This window comes from Chlorocebus sabaeus, chromosome 3, assembly GCF_047675955.1.
Source record: "Chlorocebus sabaeus isolate Y175 chromosome 3, mChlSab1.0.hap1, whole genome shotgun sequence".
Classification (NCBI taxonomy): domain Eukaryota; kingdom Metazoa; phylum Chordata; class Mammalia; order Primates; family Cercopithecidae; genus Chlorocebus; species Chlorocebus sabaeus.
The window spans coordinates 79825378-79850307 of record NC_132906.1 but is presented as its reverse complement, the minus strand read 5'-3'; positions in this window follow the sequence as shown (position 1 = coordinate 79850307).

The following is a 24930-nucleotide window of genomic DNA, read 5'->3' as shown; positions in this document are numbered from 1 at the left end:
AATGCAAATAAATCTGAAAGTTTTACTGGATTAATAATTTATTGGCTGGGCACTGTGGCTCCTGCCTGTAATCCTAGCATTTTGGGAGGCCAAGGTGGGCAGATCACTTGAGGTCAGGAGTTCAAGACCAGCCTGGCCAACATGATGAAACCCCATTTCTACTAAAAATACAAAAATTAGGTGGCTGTGGTGGCAGGCACCTGTAATCCCAGCTACTTGGGAGGCTGAGGCAGGAGACTTGCTTGAACCCTGGAGGCTACAGTGAGTTGAGATTGCACTACTGCACTGCAGACTGGGCAACAAGAACAAAACTGTCTCCAAAACAAAACAAAAATTAGCTGGGTATGATGGTGTACACCTGTAGTCCCAGCCTGGGCAACAGAATGAGACTCTGTCTCAGAAAAAAAAGATTATTTCCATAGTTCATTTTATCACAGATATTAGCAGCATGGCTGTTATCCTATAGGGCTCCATGGGCTTTTAAAAAAATATTAAAAGATGTTTCTTTATTTGAAAACTCTGGAAACCCCTGTTCTAAAGAATAGACATTTACATAAATATTTCTAGTGCTTGAGGTTTACTATAAAATGAGAAAACATAAGAGTTCTGGAGATTGGTTGCACAACACTGTGAATGTACTTAATGCTACTCAATTGTACGCTTAAAATGGTTAAGATGGTAAATTTTATGTTATATATATTTTACTACAATTAAACTCTTTTAAAAATGAGAAAACACACCAGGCAGACTTACTGAATCATTTTAACATTTGATGAAATTTCTTATTTAATAGACAAATGCTTCCAACCAAATAAAACATGGTTCATCAAGCTAGATTTCCATATTTATTTTATATAAAAGTAATGTCTGAAGATTGAAAAAAATGGGGCATGAATACCCTGTTATACAGTATTAAGCCCATGAAGAAGAAAACCACTTGAGACATTTAAAATGTACAGTAGAAGAAATTACTCATTGTCATTGTTAGGCATCTCTATGCGGGGACATTTTTATCAGGTTGGTGCAAAAGTAATTGTGGTTTTTGCCATGAAAAGTAATGGCAATTTTAAAATGTTGTCATTAATAGTAATCGTGAAAACCACAATTACTTTTGCACCAATATAATAGAATGTTCATTCAACTTATAAACAGTGACAGAGATCTGCTACTTTCCAGGTACTGGATGAGGTGTAGGGTACAGGGGTCAACAAGACATGGAGGGTCCCTGTCCCTGCTGAGCTTACACTACAGCAAAGAAGGCCATTAGACGAGAAATGACCAGTGAGTGTAATAAGTGTCTTGGTGCCTGTGGGAACACACAGGAGAGGCCCTTTACCTGGTCTGGGGTTTCCTGGAGGAAGTGATATGTCAGCCCAGGGGTAAAGAATAAGTAAGAGTTAGCCAGACAAAGAAGTGGAGAAAAGAGTGATGGGCAGGGGAGCACCACATCCCGAGATGCACAGACAGGAGATAAGATGGCGAGTCCAATGAGTGGAAGGACATCTGGAATGATTGGAGTGTAGGGTTTCACATTAGTCTGGATGTGTCCAGGATTAAGATTTTCTGAGCGGTTGATGTGGAACAATAAGCAAGGGATTTAGGAGGTTTGCAAGAAATTGGTTGAAGGGAAGACCATGATATGGAAGTTGAATTGGAGAGGAAGAGAAGATCCCAGGAACAGAGGAGCTAAGAAGTGACCATTTACTAGCATTAATTGAGAAATGGGGAATTAAGGGCAGATCCTGAAGACATAAAGATGAAAAATAGGCAGGAGTATAGTATGTTAGCTAAAGGAATGAGATTGGAGAGCCAACAGATCTCCTTCAAGCCACTTTTTTTTTTTTTTTTTTTTTTTTTTTTTGAGAGGGAGTTTCACTCTTGTTGCCCAGGCTGGAGTGCAATGGCGCAATCTTGGCTCATTGCAACCTCGGCCTCCCAGGTACAAGTGATTCTCCTGTCTCAGCCTCTCAAGTAGCTGGGATCACAGGCATGTGCCACCACACCTGGTTAATTTTTTTTTAGTAGAGACAGAGTTTCACCATGTTAGGCTGGCTGCGAACTCCTGACCTCAGGTGATCCACCCGCCTTGGCCACCCAAAGTGCTGGGATTGCAGGCATGTACCACTGCACCCGGCCTCTTCAAGCCACTGTTTATTATAAATCTGACTTTGGGTATGCCACTTAACTCCTCTACATCCCATTTTCCTTAACTGTAAAGGAGGATTATGGAAATGCCTCCCTACAGGGTTGTCATATACCTTTGATTGCCTGCAATATACTTCATCAATCTTTTGCATGTAGAAACTATCAATGCATATTCAACAGCTGCTGCTATTTACTCAGCTCTTTAAGGGATGGGTCAGTCCTGGGTGCAGAAGGAGGAGGCTCTTGTATGTGGCTGGAAGGAAAGGAAGCTTCAATGAGTCTGCACTTTTCACTATTATTTGCAGCATCTAGATAGTGCCTACACACAGTAGATGTTCAATAAAATTTTGTTAAATGAATTGACGATTGTGTAATAAATAAGTGGTTGAAATCATTGTCTTTTGGAAAATATTATGCAAACACATAGGTTAGAAATGTTGATACCCTTTGACCCAGTGATTCAATTTATGGGATCCAAAATAAATACCACTAAGATATAAAAAGCTTAACGCACAAAGATGCTCATTGCAGTGCTAGTGAAAATGGTGAAAACCTGGAAATAACCTAAATGATCAATATTTTATACCCTACCAAGTGCATCTGCCAAAGTTTACTTCACCAGTCCAACAGATGCAACCTTTGGCATATGCATTAGATAGGGTATAAAATATTAACATGAAATATATTAGTGATGCTTAGATACTATCATGGAAAATGCTTAAAAATAGTATCAAGTGGAAAAATGTTTAAACTGGTATTATCACATAATGGAAACATGTAATATTTCTTGGGAAGATAAAAATCTATGCACAGAAGAAGATTAGAAAATATACAAAAACATGGGTGGCAGGAGTACAGAGAATTCTTCTGTTGCTCTCTTCCTTGTTATTTTTTCTTCAACATTGTACAACTTACCTGTACAAAATGAGAAACATGCCCATCAAATGAGAAAGAGAGGCTGGGTGCACAGATGTTTATCGACCACAGTGGCTGCAGCCTTTTAGTCCTAATTGTCAGCAGCAAGGGGAAGCAATGCTGAGGAGAGGCAGAAAAAACAGAAAAGGAAATGAGAGTTAAGGAAGAGGAAAATAGACAAAGGGGTACATATAATAGTAGTGGGGACAGGGGGCACCCTTATTTTCTAGTGCTGTGATGTGCTCCCGGTATTTCGTCTTGTAAGACATCTGGAGGGAGCATTGCATGGAGAGGACCCTGCCGCCCCAGCAAAGCTACAGTGCACCACTCACTGCGCTTCCCTCTTGGTGGGTGCGGTTGAGTTGTCAGGAGCTCAATAGGTTGTAACCCATGTGACTTTGCCTGTAGGAAGGTGGAGGTTCCCCTCTCCTGCCAGCTCCCCAACAGAGGCAGGATTAATCATTTCTTAATGCCCCGTGCGTTCTGCGTTTTGCGAATATGAAGAAACCTGTCTACATGGAATAGATTATGGAATTTGAGGTAGCATGGTGCGGGGTGGAATTTAGGGATAATTTTATTCCAAACCCTTCATGTCATGGATAAGGAAATTTGAAAATTGGAGAAATAGGCCAGGCGCAGTGGCTCACGGTTGCAATCCCAGCACTTTGGGAGGCCGAGGTGGGCGGATCATGAGCTCAGGAGATCAAGACCATCCTGGGTAACACGGTGAAACCTCATCTCTACTAAAAATACAAAAAATTAGCCGGGCATGGTGGCGGGCACCTGTAGTCCCAGATACTCGGGAGGCTGAGGTAGGAGAATGGCGGGAACCTGGGAGGCGGAGCTTGCAGTGAGCCGAGATTGCGCCACTGCACTCCAGCCTGGGTGACAGAGCGAGACTCCGTCTCAAAAAAAAAAAAAAAGAAAAAAAAATTTGGAGAAATAAAGTGACTAAAGTGACTGTATAAGATGATATAAAATGTTTGCAGCAAATCTGGGTCCGTTCTTCTGTGCACAGTCTTGACAAGCTGGTTCTTGCTCTGCTCTGCTCTGTTCTTGGAGGGTTAAGGTTACTCAGAGATTGTCTCTTGTGGGGACTCAAAACTTATGACACCTGTAAGTGGTCAGAATGGAAGCTGAGTGGGAGAGCAATGCGGAGAAGCTTGGTGGTTTCTCTCCCACAACCTTCCAGGGGAGTAAATATTTCTCACTTAAATAATAATAATTATCACTAATAATAATCATAGCTAATCATGGATAATTTATTAAGTGTCAGGGCTTGTTTTAAATGTTTTAATATATTTATAAAATATTTTAATATGTTATATATATTTAATATTCTTAACATTCTAATGAGGTAGGAACAATTATCCTCACTTTTGTAGATGAGGAAATTGGCATAGAGAAGTGGAGAAGTTAAGTGGCCAAAAGTCACTCTGCTGATAAGTGACAACATTAGGATTTGAACTCAGAGAAATGGATCCAGAGTCTGTATTCCTAACCATTATTCTATTTAAAGAAGAGAAGCAGGGAAAAAAAAAAAAGACACATAGAGAGAGACAGAGAAGGGGAGAAAAAGAGGTGAGTGAGAAGGGAGTGGGAAAGACACTGAAGCTTATTAGAAATCTGTGCACTAGAAAATACGTCTCCTCACAGAAATCAGGCGATCTACAGAAAACTTCTAACTTTGTGGTAAACAAATTTTTGCAGAAGAATATTTCCAAGACTTTCTACTTACAATAGCTCCTTTATGCCAAAAATTCTTGAAGTGTTAAGATGTCATCAAGATTCGGGAACATGAGTACTTAAGCCTGGACCCTATGGTTGCTGAAGTCTTGCCAAGATCGTGGAGTTGGTGGATCTCCAATCCCTTCCTGTTCTGCATTTTGGAGTCCAGACAGATGGAAGAGTAGGAGTGGGTATAAAGGACGGTAAGAGAGAGGGAGGCTTCATATTTATTGAATCTCTTTGCAAATTTCTGTCTTATAGCTCAAGGAGTTTATTGTAAAATTTCCTGATGAATAAATAATTCTGTGTATAGGATCACATTTGGTAAAATTTCCTTTATTTTTAACTTTGTTATATTTTTATTATAAGTTTGGTCTGGTCTCTGAAAGTAATAGACCTATATGACGTTAAACTTAAGATCTGAAAAAAATGAAAGAATACACATTCAATTGACTACTTGTTTGGCTAATGTGTCACATCAATGGCTTACCTGCTTCTTAAAATCAGCTGATTTTCAAGCTAACTAGTTAACTGACTAGTTCATTATAAAGCTATGGTCTTATATTCTCTTCACCTTGCCTTATTCTTGTGGCTTTAAAATGCAAAGGTTATTGCTCTAAGTGTACTGTACAGCATTTTAAATCTGGGCAGTATAGAAGGGAAACAGATGAGTTTTCTCAAATTGTTAGCATTTGACTAAGCTTGCTTTCCCAAAAGCTTAAAATAGGAAAAGTCTCTTTTTGCCCTGTTTATTCCTTGGTGTGGTGTTTATTCACCTAGCTGTCAAGCTTTCTTCCTATCTTCATCTCTCATTAAAACCTGTTCAGGTGCTTCATTTGCACTCCAGTGAATATGAACTCAGACAGATGTTTGAGTATTGGCAAGAATCATAACCTTAATATAAAGGGATAAAAATATGTAGAAGCAAAATGTGTGACAAAAACAGCACAAAGGCTGAAAGAAGGAAAAATGGGACTATGTTAGTGTAAGGTCCTTTCACATTATGTGAACTAATATTACTTGAAGGTAAACTGTGATAAGGTAAAGATGGATAGTATAAACCCCAAGGCAATCACCAAAAAGAACAAAATTGAAATACATAATTAATAAGGAATCAGAAAGATAAAATTTTAAATATTCAATTCAAAAGAAGACAAAAATGGAGCAAAATCAGATGTAACCAATAGCAAACAAGCATTACGATAGTACATTTAAACCCAACCATATCAATAATCACATTAAATATAAATGGCCTTAACATTGCAATTAAATGCAAAGATTGTCAAATTTATTTTAAAAAATTCAACTATATGCTGTCTACTACACAGATAGGTTAAAAGGAAAAGGATGGGAAAAGATATGCCAGGCTAACATTAATAAAAAGAAAGCTGAAGTGGCTATGTTAATACCAGATAAAGAAGATTTCAAAGCTAGGAATATTTTAAGGGATAAAGAGAGTAATTTCATAATGATAAAGAGGTCAATTCTTTAAGAAGACATAATTTTAGATGTCTATGTATATAATAACAGGGCTTCGAAATACATAAAGCAGAAACTGACAGAACTGAATGGAGAAATAGGCTCCACAACTAGAACTTGATAATTATAGTTAGAGATGGCAACATCCTTCTCTCAACAATTGACAGGTCAAGTAGACAGCCAATAGTAAAGATATAGAATACTGAAATAGTCTATCAATCAACTTGATCTAATGAACATTTATCTATAGTGTTCCAACACTTTTTTCAACAAGAAGACAACACACCTTTTCAGGAATACCTACAACATTAAAAAGGATAGACCAATTCTGAGTCATAAAATAAAGTCTAAAAACTTTCAGAGAATTAAAGTTATACAACATGTATTTAGAGACTTATTATGATGGAGTCAAACTAGAAATCAATAACAGAAAGATATCCTGAAGTGTTCCAATATATGAAAACAAAATCACATACTTTGGAATAATCTATGGGTCAAAAAAGAAAGCACAAGAGAAATTAAATATTTTGAACTAAATGAAAATGAAAATATTATAATTTGTGATATGCCATTAAATCAGTGTTAGAGGAAAACTATAGCATTAAACAAATTAGAAAAGTAGATAAATGGACTGGGCATGGTGGTGCACACCTGTAATCCAAGTACTTTGGGAGGCTGAGGTGGGTGGATAACCTGAGGTCAGGAGTTCGAGACCAGCCTTACTAACATTGTGAAACCCATCTCTACTAAAAACAAAACAAAAACAACAACAAAAAAAAATTAGCTGAGTGTGGTGGCACATGCCTGTAATCCCAGGTACTTGGGAGGCCAAGGCAGGAGAATTGCTTGAATCTGGGAGGTGGAAGTTGCAGTGAGCCGAGATCATGCCATTGCACTCCATCCTGGGCAACAAGAGTGAAACTCCATCTTAAAAAAAAAAAAAAGTGGGGGGTAGGTAAATCTAAAATCAATGTTGTAAGGTTCCACATTAAGAAACTAGAAAAGGTAGGGCAAACTAATGCAAAGTGAACAGAAGAAAGGAAATAATAAAAATAAGAGCAAAAATAAATGTGATAAAAGAAAATAATGAAAATGAATAAAACCAAAATTAGTTCTTTGAGATAAATAAATCAAAAAACTTCTTGTCAGAATGATCAGAAAAAAAAGGAAAAAACACAAATGACCACTATCAGGAATGGGAGAGGGGAATTAAAAGGATAAGGGGATTTTATTTACAACTCCATGCCAATAATTTTTTTTTTTTTTAGATGGGGTCTTACTCTGTCACCCAGGCTGGAGTGCAGAGGTACAATCGTGGTTCACTGCAACCTCAACCTCCTAGGCTCAAGAGATCCTCCCACCTCAGCCTCCCAAGTGGCTGGGACTATAGACATTTACCACCATGCTTGGCTAATTAAACATTTTTTTTTTTTTTGGTATAGACAGGGTCTCACTATGTTGCTCAGGCTCATGCCAATAAATTTGACAAATTATATGAAAAAGACAAATTCTTTGAAAAGCAACAGTCACCAAATCTCACTCAGGAAATAACAGATAAGCTGATCACATCTATTACATAAACTAGATTGTAGCTAAAAAGAGAATTAGGTTGTTTTTCAAAGGATAAATGCTTGAGGGGATGGATACCTCATTTTACATGAGGTGATTATTATACATTGCATGCCTGTATCAAAACATCTCATGAACCCCATAAATATATATACCTACTGTGTTTCCACAAAAGTTAAAATATAAAATTAAAAAAGTTTTGTGGTTTTGCTGGTGATTTTTACCAAATATTTAAAGAAAAATGCGTATTGCAAACAAGCTTGTACAGAAAAACGAGAGGAAGAAATTCTTTCTGACTCTTTCTTTGGGTACAGAATTATGCTGAAACCTAAACCAAAACCATTATAAGAAATTAATACTACAGACCGACATTTCTCATAAATTTATATAGGAGAAATTTGAAAAATCTTTCAGAAGGTCAAATCCACCAGTATACAAAAGGGATAATTCATCATGACCAACTGGGGTTTATCCCAGGAGTTCAAAGTTGGTTTAACATTTGAACATCAATTTTCTATATTGACAGAATAAAGAAAAGTAGAAGAAATCTCTGTACCTTATCCTCAAGCTTGCTAGGAACTAAAACTGCTTTAAAAAATAGAGTATATATAATAAAGAAAAATTATATGGTAACCTACAGCTAATCGTATACTTAATGATTAAAGAGTGAATGCTGTCCCCTAACATCAGGAACAAAGCAAGGATATCCTTTCTCATCTTTACTGAACATTGTACTGGAGTTTTAGCTAGTGCAATAAAGCAAGAAAAGGTTGGGTGCAGTGGCTCACACCTGTAATTCTAGCACTTTGGGAGGCTGAAGCGGCATGATCACTTAAGTCCAGGAGTTCTAGACCAGCCTAGGTAACACAGGGAGTGTCAGTCTCTACAGAAAAACCAAAACCAAAAAACCAGATGTGTTGGCACACCACTGTGGTTCCAGCTACTTGGGAGGCTGAAGTAGAGTTGCCTGAACTTGGGAGGTTGAGGCTGCAATGATGCAGTAAACTGTGATTGCCCCATTGCACTTCATCTTGGGTGACAGAGTGAGACCCTGTCTCAAAATAAAGAATAAAGCAAGAAAAAGTCATACGGATTGAAAGGGAAGATATAAAACCATATTTATTCTCCAACCACATGATTGTTTATTTAGAAGATCTTGTAAAAATCTACCACATAGCTACTAGAACTGTAAAGTGAGTTTAGTAAGTTTGTAGGACACAAAATCAATACACAAAAATAAATTATTCTATATATTAGCAATGATTAATCAAAAATGAAAAATACCATTTATAATAAAATACACTCAGGGATAAATTTGACAAAATAGGTGCGAGAACTATGCACCAAGAACTATAAAACATTGCTGATGTAAAAACAAACCAACACAAACCCTAAATAAGTGGGGAGATACACTATGTTCATGGATCAAAGGCTTAATATCTACCCAAATTGGTCAGTGCAATACCAATCAAAATCTTAGCAGGCTTTCTTTTAGAAATTAACAAGCTGATTCTAAAATTTATATGGAAGTAAAAGGACCTGGAATAGCCAAAACAATTTTATTGTTTTTATTTTTAATTAAAAAAAAATTTTTAATAGCTTTTGAGTACATGGTTTTTGATTACATGGATGGATCGCATAGTGGTGAAGTGTGAGATTTTAATGCATCCATCACCTGAATAGTGCACATTGTACCCAATATGTGTTTTTTTAAATCTCTTACCCCATCCCACCCAAAACAATTTTAAAAAGAAAACAAAGTTGGAAGATTATACTACCTGTTTTCAGACTTTTTGTGAAAGGAAGATGATACTATAGTTGCATAAAGATAGATATTTCGATTAATGGAACAGAATAGAGAACCCAAAAGTAGTCCAATGACCAGATGATTTTTGACAAAGGTATAAAGGGAATGTAGTAGGAGAAAGTTTAATCTTTTCAACCTGTGGTGACAGGATAATAGAACATATCTATGCAAAAAAATGAACATCTCCTATCTTATACCACATACACAAACTAATTTTAAAATAAGTTGAATAAGTTCTAGTGTTCAATAGCATAGTAGGATGACAATAGTTAACAATATGCTGTATATTTCATTAGCTAGAAGAGAAACTTCAAAATGTTCCCAACATTAGGGAATAATAAATGTTCAAGGTGATGGATATCCTAAACACCCTGACTTGAACATTAAACCTTGTATGCACGTGTCAAAATATCACATGTTACCCCACAAAGATGTACAAATAGGTATTAAATAAAATTAAAAATCACAATGAGATACCATCATACAGCCATTAGAATGGCTATAATCCAGATACCAAAAATATCAAGTGTTGGTGATGATTTGGAGCCACTGGAACTCTCACATATTGTTGATGGAATGTAAAATGATGTAACCACTCCAGAAAACAGGCAGTTTCTTAAAATGTTAGGCATATGCCAACTATACAACTCAGTAATTCCACACCCTAGGAATTTACCTAAGAGAAATGAAAGTAAGTGTCTATACAGACTTGTACATTCATTCCAGCTTTATTTGTAATAGCCAAATACTGGAAATAATTCAAATACCCATCAAAAGGTGAATTGATCAATAAACCATGGCATATGTCTACCTTAGAGTGCTACTTATTAATAAACAGCAATGAAATATTGACATATAACAACACAGAATAATTTATTTAACTGAATGAAAGAAGGCAGGCAAAAAGCATATATACTATATGATTTCATTTTCACAAAATTCTGGAAATGCAAACTAACCTCTCGATGGAAAGTAGAGCAGTGGTTGCCTGAAGGTGGGGGAGGAGCATGGGGGGATGGAGTACAAAGGGGCAGGATGAAACTTCTCAGGGTGATGAAATGCTCATTATCTTGATCGTGGTGATGCTTTCGTTGTGTGCATGTGCTGAAATTCATGGAATTGCACAGCTTATTAAATATAGGCAGTTTATTCTGTCGATTGTACCTTGGTAAAGCTATTAGAAGCTTAGAAAGCATAAAGCAGAAGGTGGTGGAAGATGTTTTGGAGCCTTTCCTGATGCTTCTAAAATTTCATCAAGTAGACTGTGACCTGCACTGCCTATGTCCAAGTTTGGCCCTCTTTTGCTGTCAGGAAAATAGTTAATATAATGTAGGTTTTATGTTTGGGAGGCTGCTGAACATACAATGTGTTTATTTCAAATGCCCCAACTGTTTACATGTTGTTACGTTGCTGAACTCAATAACAAAGAAAGAAAAAAAAAACTCGTAGTAACCATGCAGCTAAGAATCCTTCAAATAACAGCGAATCAGGTGGAAGGCAGCTTAAGGAGCTCTTATTTTTAACCTTTTTTCACCCCCAAATGAAATATACACCCCGTGTTGATGCTTTGGAACACTGAGAATGAACACAGATGGTAAATCAAATTTAGGGAGGAGGGATGTTCTCTGTAACTACTAAATGCCAACTTGAAAACACTAGATGGCTCCCTTAATGTATTTTAGATGGGAGTTAAAAATAGGGCTGCTCATCAGGATTATTGAGAAAGATGACAATCATTTTTCAAGCTATGGGTGCATCCATATGGGCTATTGCTAATGAAGAGAAAGAAAACACAGTGCAGACCTGATAAAACACTCTTAGATATTAGAATCCTTGGCTATGTTTCTTTCTCATTAAGGCTAATAAACACCAGTGGAGCCTAATGACTTGATTGCCATTGAAGGAATCAGGAATATGTTTTTAAAAATGGTCATGTATTATCTCGGAAAAGAAACAGTAAATTAAAAAAAATTAAACCATATATTTGACAGTTGGTGTGATAATACCATAAATAGCAGTAAAACTGAACTTGCCAACCTTACCTTCTGCTGAACCTCTGAGGATGTTTTAGAACCAAGATTGTGGTGCTTAATTTTCTGAGGAAGCCAGACACATGCATTGGCTAAAAGGTTAGAGAACCTGATAAAGAACAAAAAGCACAGGTTTTGGAATTAGTCATTCTCCAATATTGCTAGATGTGGGAATTTACCTCATTTTTCTCATCTGTAAAATGGGCATGCAGGAAATGTCTGTTTGCCTGTGCCCACCAATGAACAGACTTCACTCCCTTTGTGCATATATAGGAGAAACATCTGTATTTTCATTATGCTTTATAGTTTGCAAAAACAGTTTCAGATTTATAACTAATTTGCAAACTTTTTTTAAAAATGCACTTTTTCTTGAAATATTACATGGAAGCACAATGTGTAAGAAAAATCTAAAAATGGATTTTCTGTACTTGAACAAGGGGTGAAGTTTCAACCCTTCCAATGCCTCCACCCAAACCCACACTTTCTTCCCCTTCTTATGGCCCCTTCCCTATGAAGCACAGTTTGAAAACCTCTGCTAGAAGTTATATCATTTGATCAAATATGAAACTAACCTGGACCTTTATATAATACATATAGAATCTTAGAATGTAAAGGATCATGATAACTGAGATCACAGATTTACTTCATTAAGAACAGTATTCTAAGAGACAATATGGTCTGATTGCAGGAAAGATGCTATACTGATGGGCAATAGGGGTATCTTTCCCCAGCTGGTCTGTTGGCTTGTTGAGGAGTTGAATTCTGTCTCCATTTCTCTGTCTCTAAAATGGTTATATCAATTAATAGCAGCCTCCCGTCTGTTTTCAAGGATCCCAGGAAAGTGATTCCAATTCACAGATGAATCATTATACCAGGCTGGAGAGAAATAACGAAACTAATATGAAAACAAATGTGGATACACATATTTCCTTTCATCTTAGACAAGGCAACATTTTCCTGGGTGTCAATTTTTGTAGTAAATCTTGGCTTAGTGACTAATAATGGACTTATCCTATTCTTTGGATTGAAAAAAGAAATTGCTAGTGTAGTGGCCCACAGGAGGTTCTTTCGAAGCAAATGAGCCTCTGTTTTCCAGGTAGGGGTGATGTTGGTTCCCCCTCAGGCCCTGTGGGATGATCTTCCTGGAAAATGGTCTCAGTTCAGGCTTCCCCTTTAAGCTCCAAAGTGATGAATGAATCCTGTACAAGCTTCTGATCTTGAAATCCACACTAAAGCCTGCACATTGCTGTGTTTGACTCCTGACACCTGCTTCCATAAACTATGAGCCTCAGCTGGGCACAGGATCTAACTGTGGGTTGGGCTGCAGAAAAACCTTGTTTTCTTTTTCTTTTTTTTTTTTTTAAAATTATACTTTATGTTCTAGGGTCCATGTGCACAATGTGCAGGTTTGTTACATATGTATACATGTGCCATGTTGGTGTGCTGCACCCATTAACTCATCATTTACATTAGGTATATCTCCTAATGCTTTCCCTCTCTTCTCCCCCCACACCACAACAGACCCCGGTGTGTAATGTTCCCTTTCCTATGTCCAAGTGTTCTCATTGTTCAATTCCCACCTATGAGTGAGAACATGCAGTGTTTGGTTTTCTGTCCTTGCAATACTTTGCTGAGAATGATGGTTTCCAGCTTCATCCATGTCCCTACAAAGGACATGAACTCATCCTTTCTTATGGCTGCATAGTATTCCATGGTATATATGTGCTACATTTTCTTAATCCAGTCTGTCATTGATGGACATTTGGGTTGGTTCCAAGTCTTTGCTATTGTGAATAGTGCCGCAATAAACATACGTGTGCATGTGTCTTTATAGCAGCATGATTTATAATCCTTTGGGTATATACCCAGTAATGGGATGGCTGGGTCATATGGTATTTCTAGTTCTAGATCCTTGAGGAATCGCCACACTGTCTTCCACAATGGTTGAACTAGTTTACAATCCCACCAACAGTGTAAAAGTGTTCCTATTTCTCCACATCCTCTCCAGCACCTGTTGTTTCCTGACTTTTTAATGATCACCATTCTAACTGGTGTGAGATGGTATCTCATTGTGGTTTTGATTTGCATTTCTCTGATGACCAGTGATGATGAGCATTTTTTCATGTGTCTGTTGGCTGCATAAATGTCTTCTTTTGAGAAATGTCTGTTCATATCCCTTGCCCACTTTTTGATGGGGTTGTTTGCTTTTTTCCTTGTAAACTTGTTTGAGTTCTTTGTAAGTTCTGGATATGGGCTCTTTGTCAGATGGGTAGATTGCAAAAATTTTCTCCCGTTCTGTAGGTTGCCTGTTCACTCTGATGGTAGTTTCTTTTGCTGTGTGGAAGCTCTTTAGTTTAATTAGATCCCATTTGTCAATTTTGGCTTTTGTTGACACTGCTTTTGGTGTTTTTGACATGAAGTCCTTGCCCATGGCTATGTCCTGAATGGTGTTGCCTAGATTTTCTTCTAGGGTTATTATGGTTTTAGGTCTAACATTTAAGTCTCTAATCCATCTTGAATTAATTTTTATATAAGGAGTAAGGAAGGGATCCAGTTTTAGCTTTCTACTTATGGCTAGCCAGTTTTCCCAGCACCATTTATTAAATAGGGAATCCTTTCCCCATTTCTTGTTTTTGTCAGGTTTGTCAAAGATCAGATGGTTGCAGATGTGTGGTGTCATTTCTGAGGGCTCTGTTCTGTTCCATTGGTCTATATCTCTGTTTTGGTACCAGTACCATGCTGTTTTGGTTACTGTAGCCTTGTAGTATAGTTTGAAGTCAGGTGGCGTGATGCCTCCAGCTTTGTTCTTTTGGCCTAGGATTGTTTTGGCAATGTGGGGTCTTTTTTGGTTCCATATGAATTTTAAAGTAGTTTTTTCCAATTCTGTGAAGAAAGTCATTGGTAGCTTGATGGGGATGGCATTGAATCTATAAATTACCTTGGGCAGTATGGCCATTTTCATGATATCGATTGTTCCTATCCATGAGCATGGAATGTTCTTCCATTTGTTTGTGTCCTCTTTTATTTCATTGAGCAGTGGTTTGTAGTTCTTCTTGAAGAGGTCCTTCACATCCCTTGTAAGTTGGGTTCCTAGGTATTTTATTTGCTTTGAAGCAATTGTGAATGGGAGTTCATTCATGATTTGGCTCTCTGTCTGTTATTGGTATATAAGAATGCTTGTGATTTTTGCACATTGATTTTGTATCCTGAGACTTTGCTGAAGTTGCTTATCAGCTTGAGGAGATTTTGGGCTGAGACGATGGGGTTTTCTAAATAGACAATCATGTCATCTGCAAGCAGGGAGAATCTGACTTCTTCTTTTCCTAAATGAATACCCTTTATTTCTTTCTCCTGCCTGATTGCCCTGGCCAGAACTTCCAACACTATGTTGAATAGGAGTGGTGAGAGAGGGCATCCCTGTCTTGTGCCAGTTTTTAAGGCGAATGCTTCCAGTTTTTGCCCACTCAGTATGATATTGACAGTGGTTCTGTCATAAATAGCTCTTATTATTTTGAGATACGTTCCATCAATACCAAATTTATTGAGGGTTTTCAGCATGAAGGCTATTGAATTTTGTCAAAGGCCTTTTCTGCATCTATTGAGATCATCATGTGGTTTTTGTCTTTGGTTCTGTTTATATGCTGGATTACATTTATTGATTTGTGTATGTTGAACCAGCCTTGCATCCCAGGGATGAAGCCCACTTGATCATGGTGGATGAGCTTTTTGATGTGCTGCTGGATTCAGTTTGCCAGTATTTTATTGAGGATTTTTGCATCGATGTTCATCAGGGATATTGGTCTAAAATTCTCTCTTTTTTGTTGTGTCTCTGCCAGGCTTTGGTATCAGGATGATGCTGACTTCGTAAAATGAGTTAGGGAGGATTCCCTCTTTTTCTATTGATTGGAATAGTTTCAGAAGGAATGGTACCAGCTCCTCCTTGTACCTCTGGTAGAATTCAGCTGTGAATCCATCTGGCCCTGGACTCTTTTTGGTTTGTAGGCTATTAATTATTGCCTCAATTTCAGAGCCTGCTATTGGTCTATTCAGGGATTCAACTTCTTCCTGGTTTAGTCATGGGAGAGTGTATGTGTCCAGGAATTTATCCATTTCTTCTAGGTTTTGTAGTTTATTTGCGTAGGGGTGTTTATAGTATTCTCTGATGGTAGTTTGTATTTCTGTGGGGTCGGTGGTGATATCCCGTTTATCATTTTTTATTGCATCTATTTGATTCTTCTCTCTTTTCTTCTTTATTAGTCTTGCTAGTGGTCTATCAATTTTGTTGATCTTTTCAAAAAAAACAGCTCCTGGATTCGTTGGGGTTTTGAAGGGTTTTTTTGGTGTCTCTATCTCCTTCAGTTCTGCTCTGATCTTAGTTATTTCTTGCCTTCTGCTAGCTTTTGAATGTGTTTGCTCTTGCTTCTCTAGTTCTTTTAATTGTGATGTTAGGGTGTCAATTTTAGATCTTTCCTGCTTTCTCTTGTGGGCATTTAGTGCTATACATTTCCCTCCACACACTGCTTTAAATGTGTCCCAGAGATTCTGGTATGTTGTGTCTTTGTTCTCATTGGTTTCAAAGAACATCTTTATTTCTGCGTTCATTTCGTCATGTACCCAGTAGTAATTCAGGAGCAGGTTATTCAGTTTCCATGTAGTTGAGCGGTTTTGATTGAGTTTCTTAGTCCTGAGTTCTAGTTTGATTGCATTGTGGTCTAGGAGTCAGTTTTTTTATAATTTCTGTTCTTTTGCATTTACTGAGGAGTGCTTTCCTTCCAACTATGTGGTCCATTTTGGAATAAGTGCGATGTGGTGCTGAGAAGAATGTATATTCTGTTGATCTTGGGTGGAGAGTTCTGTAGATGTCTATTAGGTCCATTTGGTGCAAGGCTGAGTTCAATTCCTGGATATCCTTGTTAACTTTCTGTCTCATTGATCTGTCTAATGTTGACAGTGGGGTGTTAAAGTCTCCCATTATTATTGTGTAGGAGTCTAAGTCTCTTTGTAGGTCTCTAAGGACTTGCTTTATGAATCTGGGTGCTCCTATATTGGGTACATATATATTTAAGATAGTTAGCTCTTCTTGTTGAATTGATCCCTTTACCATTATGTAATGGCCTTCTTTCTCTCTTTTGATCTTTGTTGGAAAAAGCTTGTTTTCAAGGATCTACATGCAGATGGATGATTCAGTCATTTGAGTCTCCACCTCCTCCCTTCTGTTGCCCGATTTTAGTCATCAAGGAGATCAAGGGGAGAAGCAGCATGGAAAAGTCCGCCTGGGCTGGCAGTTCTAGTAGGATGTTGGGCACAAAGGGGAGGTGGTGGAACCTTTCCATTGGATACGATTTCTAGGTTAGGTGGTGACTTTGAGTATCCAGATTTTTCTTATATGTATTTCAGATCTCTTGGAGGAAGAGAGGTAATCTGCATATTCACTTAGGACAATGAATCACAAAATGGATTTTTATGGATAAGGAAAATTAATTTTTTTTGATTAACAGAGTGTTGGTGGCTTTTTCTTTTGCTTCACAATAAATGCATTTAGGAGGTGGCTTTAAACACCTACTATCAGGCAAACTTCTATCATCATTTCAATTAAAAAATGGACCTCTAACCAACACCCCTCCCAGTGAAGGAAAGATACAACCTCCCAAAACTGGCAATTTTTAAAATTTAGTAAGTTTGGCTTTTGTGGGGAAAAAAAAAAAAAAACTCACTACATTATTTTTCTCATTTTGCTATGGAATTTTGAGAACCTTGCCATGGCCTAGCATTTGGGAACTCAGCTCTAGAAAGCTCTAGAATGCCAGGGCAGATCCACTAGGAATCTATTTCATGTAGAGTCAATCATCCCAACAGAGAAGCAGTTTGAAGGTCTTTGAGTGGCTGACTCAGGAGCTTATTGTTAAGACGTTAGAGCTTCCCTGTTTTTGGTAGTGTTCTTGGTGATCAGGGAGCAATCAGAGGTAGGAGAGAGGCACAGAACATTGAGTGACTCGCAGCACAAAGGGATATTTTGCATGGGATTTTGTATGGCGTCACTTGGGTGACAGCTTATTCAATCCCAATTGCACCTCGGTTACATTCCTTGGACATGGAAAGGAGGCAGAGATTGTAGGAGAGCTAAAACTTAATTAAAATATATAAAAGACTGAAGCAGGAAATTGGGAGATCAGGATGACCCCCTTCAGTCACTTTATAATCATCATATTCTTGGTGGGGAGAGTTAATGTCATTCCCCAGCAAGAGCATTGTCAGCGGCCAGATTAGCATCAGCAGAGGTGAGAGAGGTGGAGGGGTGCCATCACAGCAGTGACAGACTCCAGGCAGAATCAAGGCGAGGTCAGCACATGCTAAGAAAGCGGAGAATTAGAGGAAGCTAGGATCACAGGGCAAAGTTGCCAGAGATTGGCAGAGGTGGGCACGAGTGACCAGTAAAATAATGACATGACTCTGCCCAGAGAGGGGAAAAGTTTTGGGAACTCCATTTCCAGGATTCCACTGATGAGGACAGAGGGTCAGAGTATAAAGAGCTGCCATATGTGCTCATTCTCCCAGTCAACCATTCCTGATTTTTAACATCTTGCTTTGGTGTACATTTGCTACAACTGGTGAACAACTATTTAGACATTATCAACCAAAGTCCATAATTTACATTAGGATTAACTTTTTGTGTGGTGCATTCCATGGGTTTGGACAACTGTATATTGTCATGTATCCACCATTACAGTATCATACAGCATAGTTTCACTGTCCTAAAAGTCCCCTGTGCACCCCCTATCATCCCTCCCTTGCTTTCTGGTGAACCCCTGGTGACCATTGATCTTTCTAGTGTCTTTATAGTCTTGTATTTCCAGAATGTTGTGTAGTTGGATTGAGACAGTAATGAAGACTGGCTTCCTTCACTTAACAATACGCATGTAAGGCCGGGCGCAGTGGCTCATGGCTGTAATCCCAGTACTTTGGGAGGCCGAGGCGGGCAGATCACCAGGTCGGGAGATTGAGACCATCCTGGCTAACACGGTGAAAACCCGTCTCTACTAAAAATACAAAAAATTAGCTGGGTGTGGTGGCATGCGCCTGTAGCCCCAGCTACTTGGGAGGCTGAGGCAGGAGAATGACGTGAACCTTGGAGGCAAAGCTTGCAGTGAGCCAAGATCACGCTGCTGCACTCCAGCCTGGGCAACAGAGCGAGACTGTCTCAAAAACAAAAACAATATGCATGTAAGCTCTTCCTACCTCTTTTCTTGGCTTGATAGTTCATTCTTTTTAAAACTATTTTCAAAATTAATTAATTAATTTTTTGAGACAGAGTCTTACTCTGTCACCTAGGCTGGAATGTGGTGGCATGATCTTGGCTCACTACAACCTCTACCTCCTGGGTTCAAGAGATTCTCCTGCCTCAGCCTCCCAAGTAGCTGGGATTACAGGCATGTGCCACCACGCCCAGGTAATTTTTGTGTTTTTAGTAGAGATGGGGTTTCACCATGTTGGCCAGGCTGGTCTCAAACTTCTGGCCTTAAGTGATCCGCCCACCTCGGCCTCCCAAAGTGCTGGGATTACAGGAGTGAGTCACCATGCCTGGCCAACACTGTTGTAAATTGTGATAAAATGTACACAACATAAAATTTACCGTCTTCACCATTTTTAAGCATAGAGTTTAGTGGTGTTAAGTACCTTCACAGTGATGTATAACCGCCCCACCATCCATCTTCAGAACTCTTTATGCAAAGTTAAAACTCTGTATCTATTAAACAATAACTCCCCATTTCCTGCTCCCTCCAGCCTTTGTAGCCACCGTTTTACTTTCTGATTTTTCTTTCACTTAACTACGCTAGTAGTTCATATAAGTAGAATCATAGGATATTTGTTGGGTTTTGACTGGCTTATTTCACTGAGCATAATGTCCTCAAGGTTCATCCAGGTTGCACCATGTGTCAGAATTTCCTTTCTTTTTAAGTCTGAATAATATCCCATTGTGTCTATATACCATATTTTGTTTATCCAATTCATTCAGTGATGCACACTTGAGCTGCTTTCATCTTTTGCTATTGTGAATAATGGTGCCATGAACACAAGTGTGCAAATATCTCTTTGCTTTCAATTCTTTTGTGTATATAAACAGAAGTGGAATTGCTGAGTGCTGTAGTAATTTTATTTTTAATTTGTTAAGGATCTACCACACCATTTGCCATAGCAGCTGCACCAACAGTGCACAAGGATTCCAATTTTACCACATCATCACCAATACTTATTTTCGGTTTTTTTTTTTTTTTTTTTTTTGAGATCTCACTCTCTCCCAGGCTGGAGTGCAGTGGCGTGATCTTGGCTCACTGCAAGCTCTGCCTCCCTGGTTCAAGCGATTCTCCTGCCTCAGCCTCCCAAGTAGCTGGGATTACAGATGCCTGCCACTGCATCTGGCTAATTTTTGTATTTTTAGTAGAGACGGGATTTCAGCATGTTGGCCAGGATGGTCTCGAACTCCTGGTGCAGTGGCTCATGCCTATAATCCCAGCACTTTAGGAGGCTGAGGTGGGTGGATCACTTGAGGTCAGGAGTATTTTCTGCTTTTTTTTTGAGAGTAGCCATCCTAATGGGTGTGAGGTAGTATATCATTGTGGATGATAGCTCATTTCTTTTTATCTTGGAAAAATATTCCCTTGTACAAAAGTACCACATTTTGCTTATCTATTCACTTATTGGAGGCCATCTCGGTTGCTTCCAAGTTTTGGCAGTTATGAATAAGGCTGGCATATGTTTTCATGTGCAGGTTTTCGTGTGGACATAAAAGTGTTTTTTTTTTTGTTTTTTTTTTTAACTCCTTTGGGTAAATACCAAGAGAGTGATCACTGGATGATATGGTAAGAGTGTGTTTAGCTTTGTAAGACACTGCCAAACTGTCTTCCAAAGTGGCTGTACCATTTTGCATTTCCAAAAAAGACTATTTTTATGTCTATTACCATGGCTTCCCATATTTCTTGACTGTCCTTGCTCTGGTTCGTGTGTTCTGGTGAGGAAAAGCTGCAGATGGATCGCTGACAATTGGTAGAGTCTCTTTTTTAATGCTCTTCTAATATGACCTTCAATCAGTTAGCTCTCTGGAGAGTGAAGTTGGAAGGGACTGAGGTGAAAATTGCTGGTTTTTTGTTCTGACAGCCAGAATGCTTTTTCTACAGTGAATAAAGTATATTAAGAAAATTAAAACTTCGAACATTCCCCAGAATAAGAGGCGCAAATCATTTAAGTGTTAATATTCTTTTCTACTACATTTCCTATCCTGTTAATACATGGATACCATTCAATATCTGGACCCTTCATTCCACAGAAATCTGTTTATTTTTCAGGGAAGGTGATAGAGAAACTCCTCCTGAAAGTCTGCATCTGGAACTCAGAATTTAAAATACCAGCCTCTTCAGAAATATTCAGAACATTTTTTTTTTTGTTAAACAGGAAGAACTTCTAAATTAAGATGATTTTTTTTAGTAGATACAATCCCAACAGAAATATATATATGTGTGTGTGTGTATATATATATATACACACATACACATACATGTTCACCAAAAGACAAATAGGAGAGTATCTTCAGGGCACTGGTTATAATAGCCCCAAGCAGACAGTAAGCTTAATGTCCACCTATCAGCAGCAGAATAATCAGGTGTGTTATCTTCAAACAACGGGATACTATGCAGCAATAAGAATGATTGGACTGCAACTACATAATGCAAATGAATAAATTTGGTATAATCTTGAATGAAAGGAGACAGATTCAAAAGTGTACATGCTCTATGACTTCACTGATGTGAAGTTCAAGAATGAGTAAAACTATGGTGTCAGAAGTCAGGGTATTGGTTGACATTTGGGTGTGGGAGGGTTAATGATCAGCAGGTGCTTGAGGGGGCTTTTAGGGTTCTGGTAATGTCTGGTGTCTTGGTCTGAGCCTACATACTTTGGTGTATTTACTTTGTGAAAAGGCTTCACTTTGGTTTGAGGATTGTATTTTTTTTGGATGTTTATGCTATAGTTCAATAAAATGTTTTAAAAATAATCTCTTCTCATGTTACAATAAACCCATGAGGAAAATGTCCTCAAATTAATTTTATGAAAGAAATAAAGAAGGGAACTCAAGATAAAATGCATCATTGCCATGAACCAGAAGATTGACCTTTTATCTTAATATGAATCGATTCAGTGAACCAATAAAGGAGACAGACTTCACCGAAAAGTGTGGTGGAGAAGACTGAACCATCAGAAAAGGGGACACAGCTCTCATGGCTTGATTATGGTCTCTAAAAGTTTTGCATTTTTTTGGAGCCAAGTAATCAGCACTTACAAAATGAATTCAAAAGAAGCAGTTATAAAACCTTCACACTCGGAGATTTCTGCTGTAGATGCCAAAGCAATGCCTAAGCATTTGCTCTGCGGGGGCATTAAAGATGAGCTTGGACTTTTTGTAGAGTCCCACAGCAGTGTCATGAGGAAGGGCGTCTCTTCTGGAGGGGAAGTTTTCCATTTCATGGCATGACCTCTTCTGTCCATCAGCTCCTGCATCTGATGGGCTTTGGGGCAGATTTGGTGATTCCTCAAGGTACCAGACAAGGGCTTTTGGGAAGACAACATTGAAAGAACAAAGTGTGAGGATGAATTCTACCTCCTACTGGGTAAAAATGCCATACTCATTTGGATCTGGATTTCCTGAGTTAATCTCCATGTATTACTGAAAAGGGGTCCCAGTTCAGATCCCAGGAGAGGGTTCTTGGAACTTGTGCAAAAAAGAATTCTGGGTGAGTTCTTAAAGTAAAGTGAAAGCAAGTTTATTACAAAAGAAAAGAAACAGGCCAGGCAGAGTGGCACACACCAGTAATTCCAGCATTTTGGGAGGCCGAGGCAGGCACATCACCTGAGGTCGGGAGTTTGAGACCAGCCTGGCCAACATGGTGAAACCCCATCTGTCCTAAAAATACAAAAATTAGCCAGGCGTGGTGGTGGGTGCCTGTAGTCCCAGCTACTCAGGAGGCTGAGGCAGGAGAAGCGTTTGAATCCAGGAGGCGGAGGTTTCAGTGAGCCAAGATCACGCCATTGCACTCCAGCCTGGGCGACAGAGTGAAACTATCTCAACAAAAAAGAAAAGAAAAGAAAAAAAAAAAAGAATGGCTACTGCATACACAGAGCAACAGCATGGATTTCTCAACTGAGTATACTTATAGTTATTTCTTTATCATACGTTAAACGAGGGGTGAATTATTCATAGATTTTTCTGGGAAAGGGATGGGCAATTTCCAGAACTGAAGTTTCCTCCGTTTTTAGACCATATACGGTAACTTCCTTTTGTGGCCATGCCTTTTGTAAACTGTCATGGCACTAGTGGGAGTGTCTTTTAGCATGCTAATGCATTACAACTGGCGTATAATGAGCACTGAGGATGACCGGAGGTCACTTTTGTCACCATCTTGGTTTTGGTGGGTTTTGGCTGGCTTCTTTACTGCATCCTGTTTTATCAGTAAGGTCTTTGTGACCTGTATCTTGTGCTGACCTCCTGTCTCATTCTGCGACGAAGAATGCCTAACCTCCTGGGAGTGTAGCCTGGTAGGTCTCAGCCTTATTGTACTCAGCCCCAATTCAAGATGAAGTCCCTCTGGCTTGAATGCCTCTGACACATGTCTAGCTGGCATTTGGGACTATCATTGGAAGTTTGTTCTTTCTACACACTTTAAATATTTCTCTAAATGATTTCTCTTTCCACTTAGCCCTACGGCCCAATATTGTGTTCCTTCTTACTCAAATCCATCTGCTCTTGACCTCCCTGAACAGACCTGTTGTCTCTTAGGGCTGGATAATGGGCTCTGGTGGAATTCAGACACAGCAGGAGGTCAAGCCTGGGTTAGTCAAGGTCAAACTTGGACAGGGTAGTGATCTAGAAGTGACTAAGTAGCAGGAAGGCAGTAGCGAAGATGAGTGTGGTTGCAAAGCCAAATGGGTCAGACAGGGGCTGGTGTGCGGTCACAGTATATTTTCATTAGCCCACAAAGAAAGGAGTAAAAGTCAGGTGGGTAGGCAAGAGTCAGGTGCAACAAATACACTTATAACAAATAAGATAGTGCAGGAGGTCAGGCACCAGCTAGGAAAGGCAGACAGTGTTGTAATCCCTCCCCATTACACCTATAAATATTTTATTTATTTATTTTTGCTACTTTTTTTTTTATTATACTTTAAGTTCTAGGGTACATGTGCACAACGTGCAGGTTTGTTACATATGCATACACATGTCATGTTGGTGTGCTGCACCCATTAACTCGTCATTTATATTAGGTATATCTCCTAATGCTATCCCTCCCCGCTCCTCCCACTCCACAACAGACCCGGGTGTGTGATGTTCCCCACCCTGTGTCCAAGTGTTCTCATTGTTCAGTTCCCACCTATGAGTGAAAACATGCGGTGTTTGGTTCTCTGTCCTTGCGATAGTTTGCTGAGAATGATGGTTTCCAGCTTCATCCATGTCCCTACAAAGGACATGAACTCATCCTTTTTTATGGTTGCATAGTATTCCACCATGTATATGTGCCACATTTTCTTAATCCAGTCTGTCATTGATGGGCATTTGGGTTGGTTCCAAGTCTTCGCTATTGTGAATAGTGACACAATAAACATATGTGTGCATGTGTCTTTATAGCAGCATGATTTATAATCCTTTGGGTATATACCCAGTAATGGGATGGTTGGGTCAAATGGTATTTCTAGTTCTAGATCCTTGAGGAATCGCCACACTGTCTTCCACAATGGTTGAACTAGTTTACAGTCCCACCAACAGTGTAAAAGTGTTCCTATTTCTCCACATCCTTTCCAGCACCTGTTGTTTCCTGACTTTTTAATGATTGCCATTCTAACTGGTGTGAGATGGTATCTCATTGTGGTTTTGATTTCCATTTCTTTGATGACCAGTGATGATGAGCATTGTTTCATGTGTCTGTTGGCTGCATATATGTTTTCTTTTGAGAAGTGTGTGTTCATATCCTTCACCCACTTTTTGATGGGGTTGTTTGATTTTTTTCTTGTAAATTTGTTTAAGTTCTTTGTAGATTCTGGATATTAGCCCTTTGTCAGATGGGTAGATTGTAAAAATTTTCTCCCATTCTGTAGGTTGCCTGTTCACTCTGATGGTAGTGTCTTTTGCTGTGCAGAGCTCTTTAGTTTAAGTAGATCCTATTTGTCTATTTTGGCTTTTGTTGACATTGCTTTTGGTGTCTTAGTCATGAAATCCTT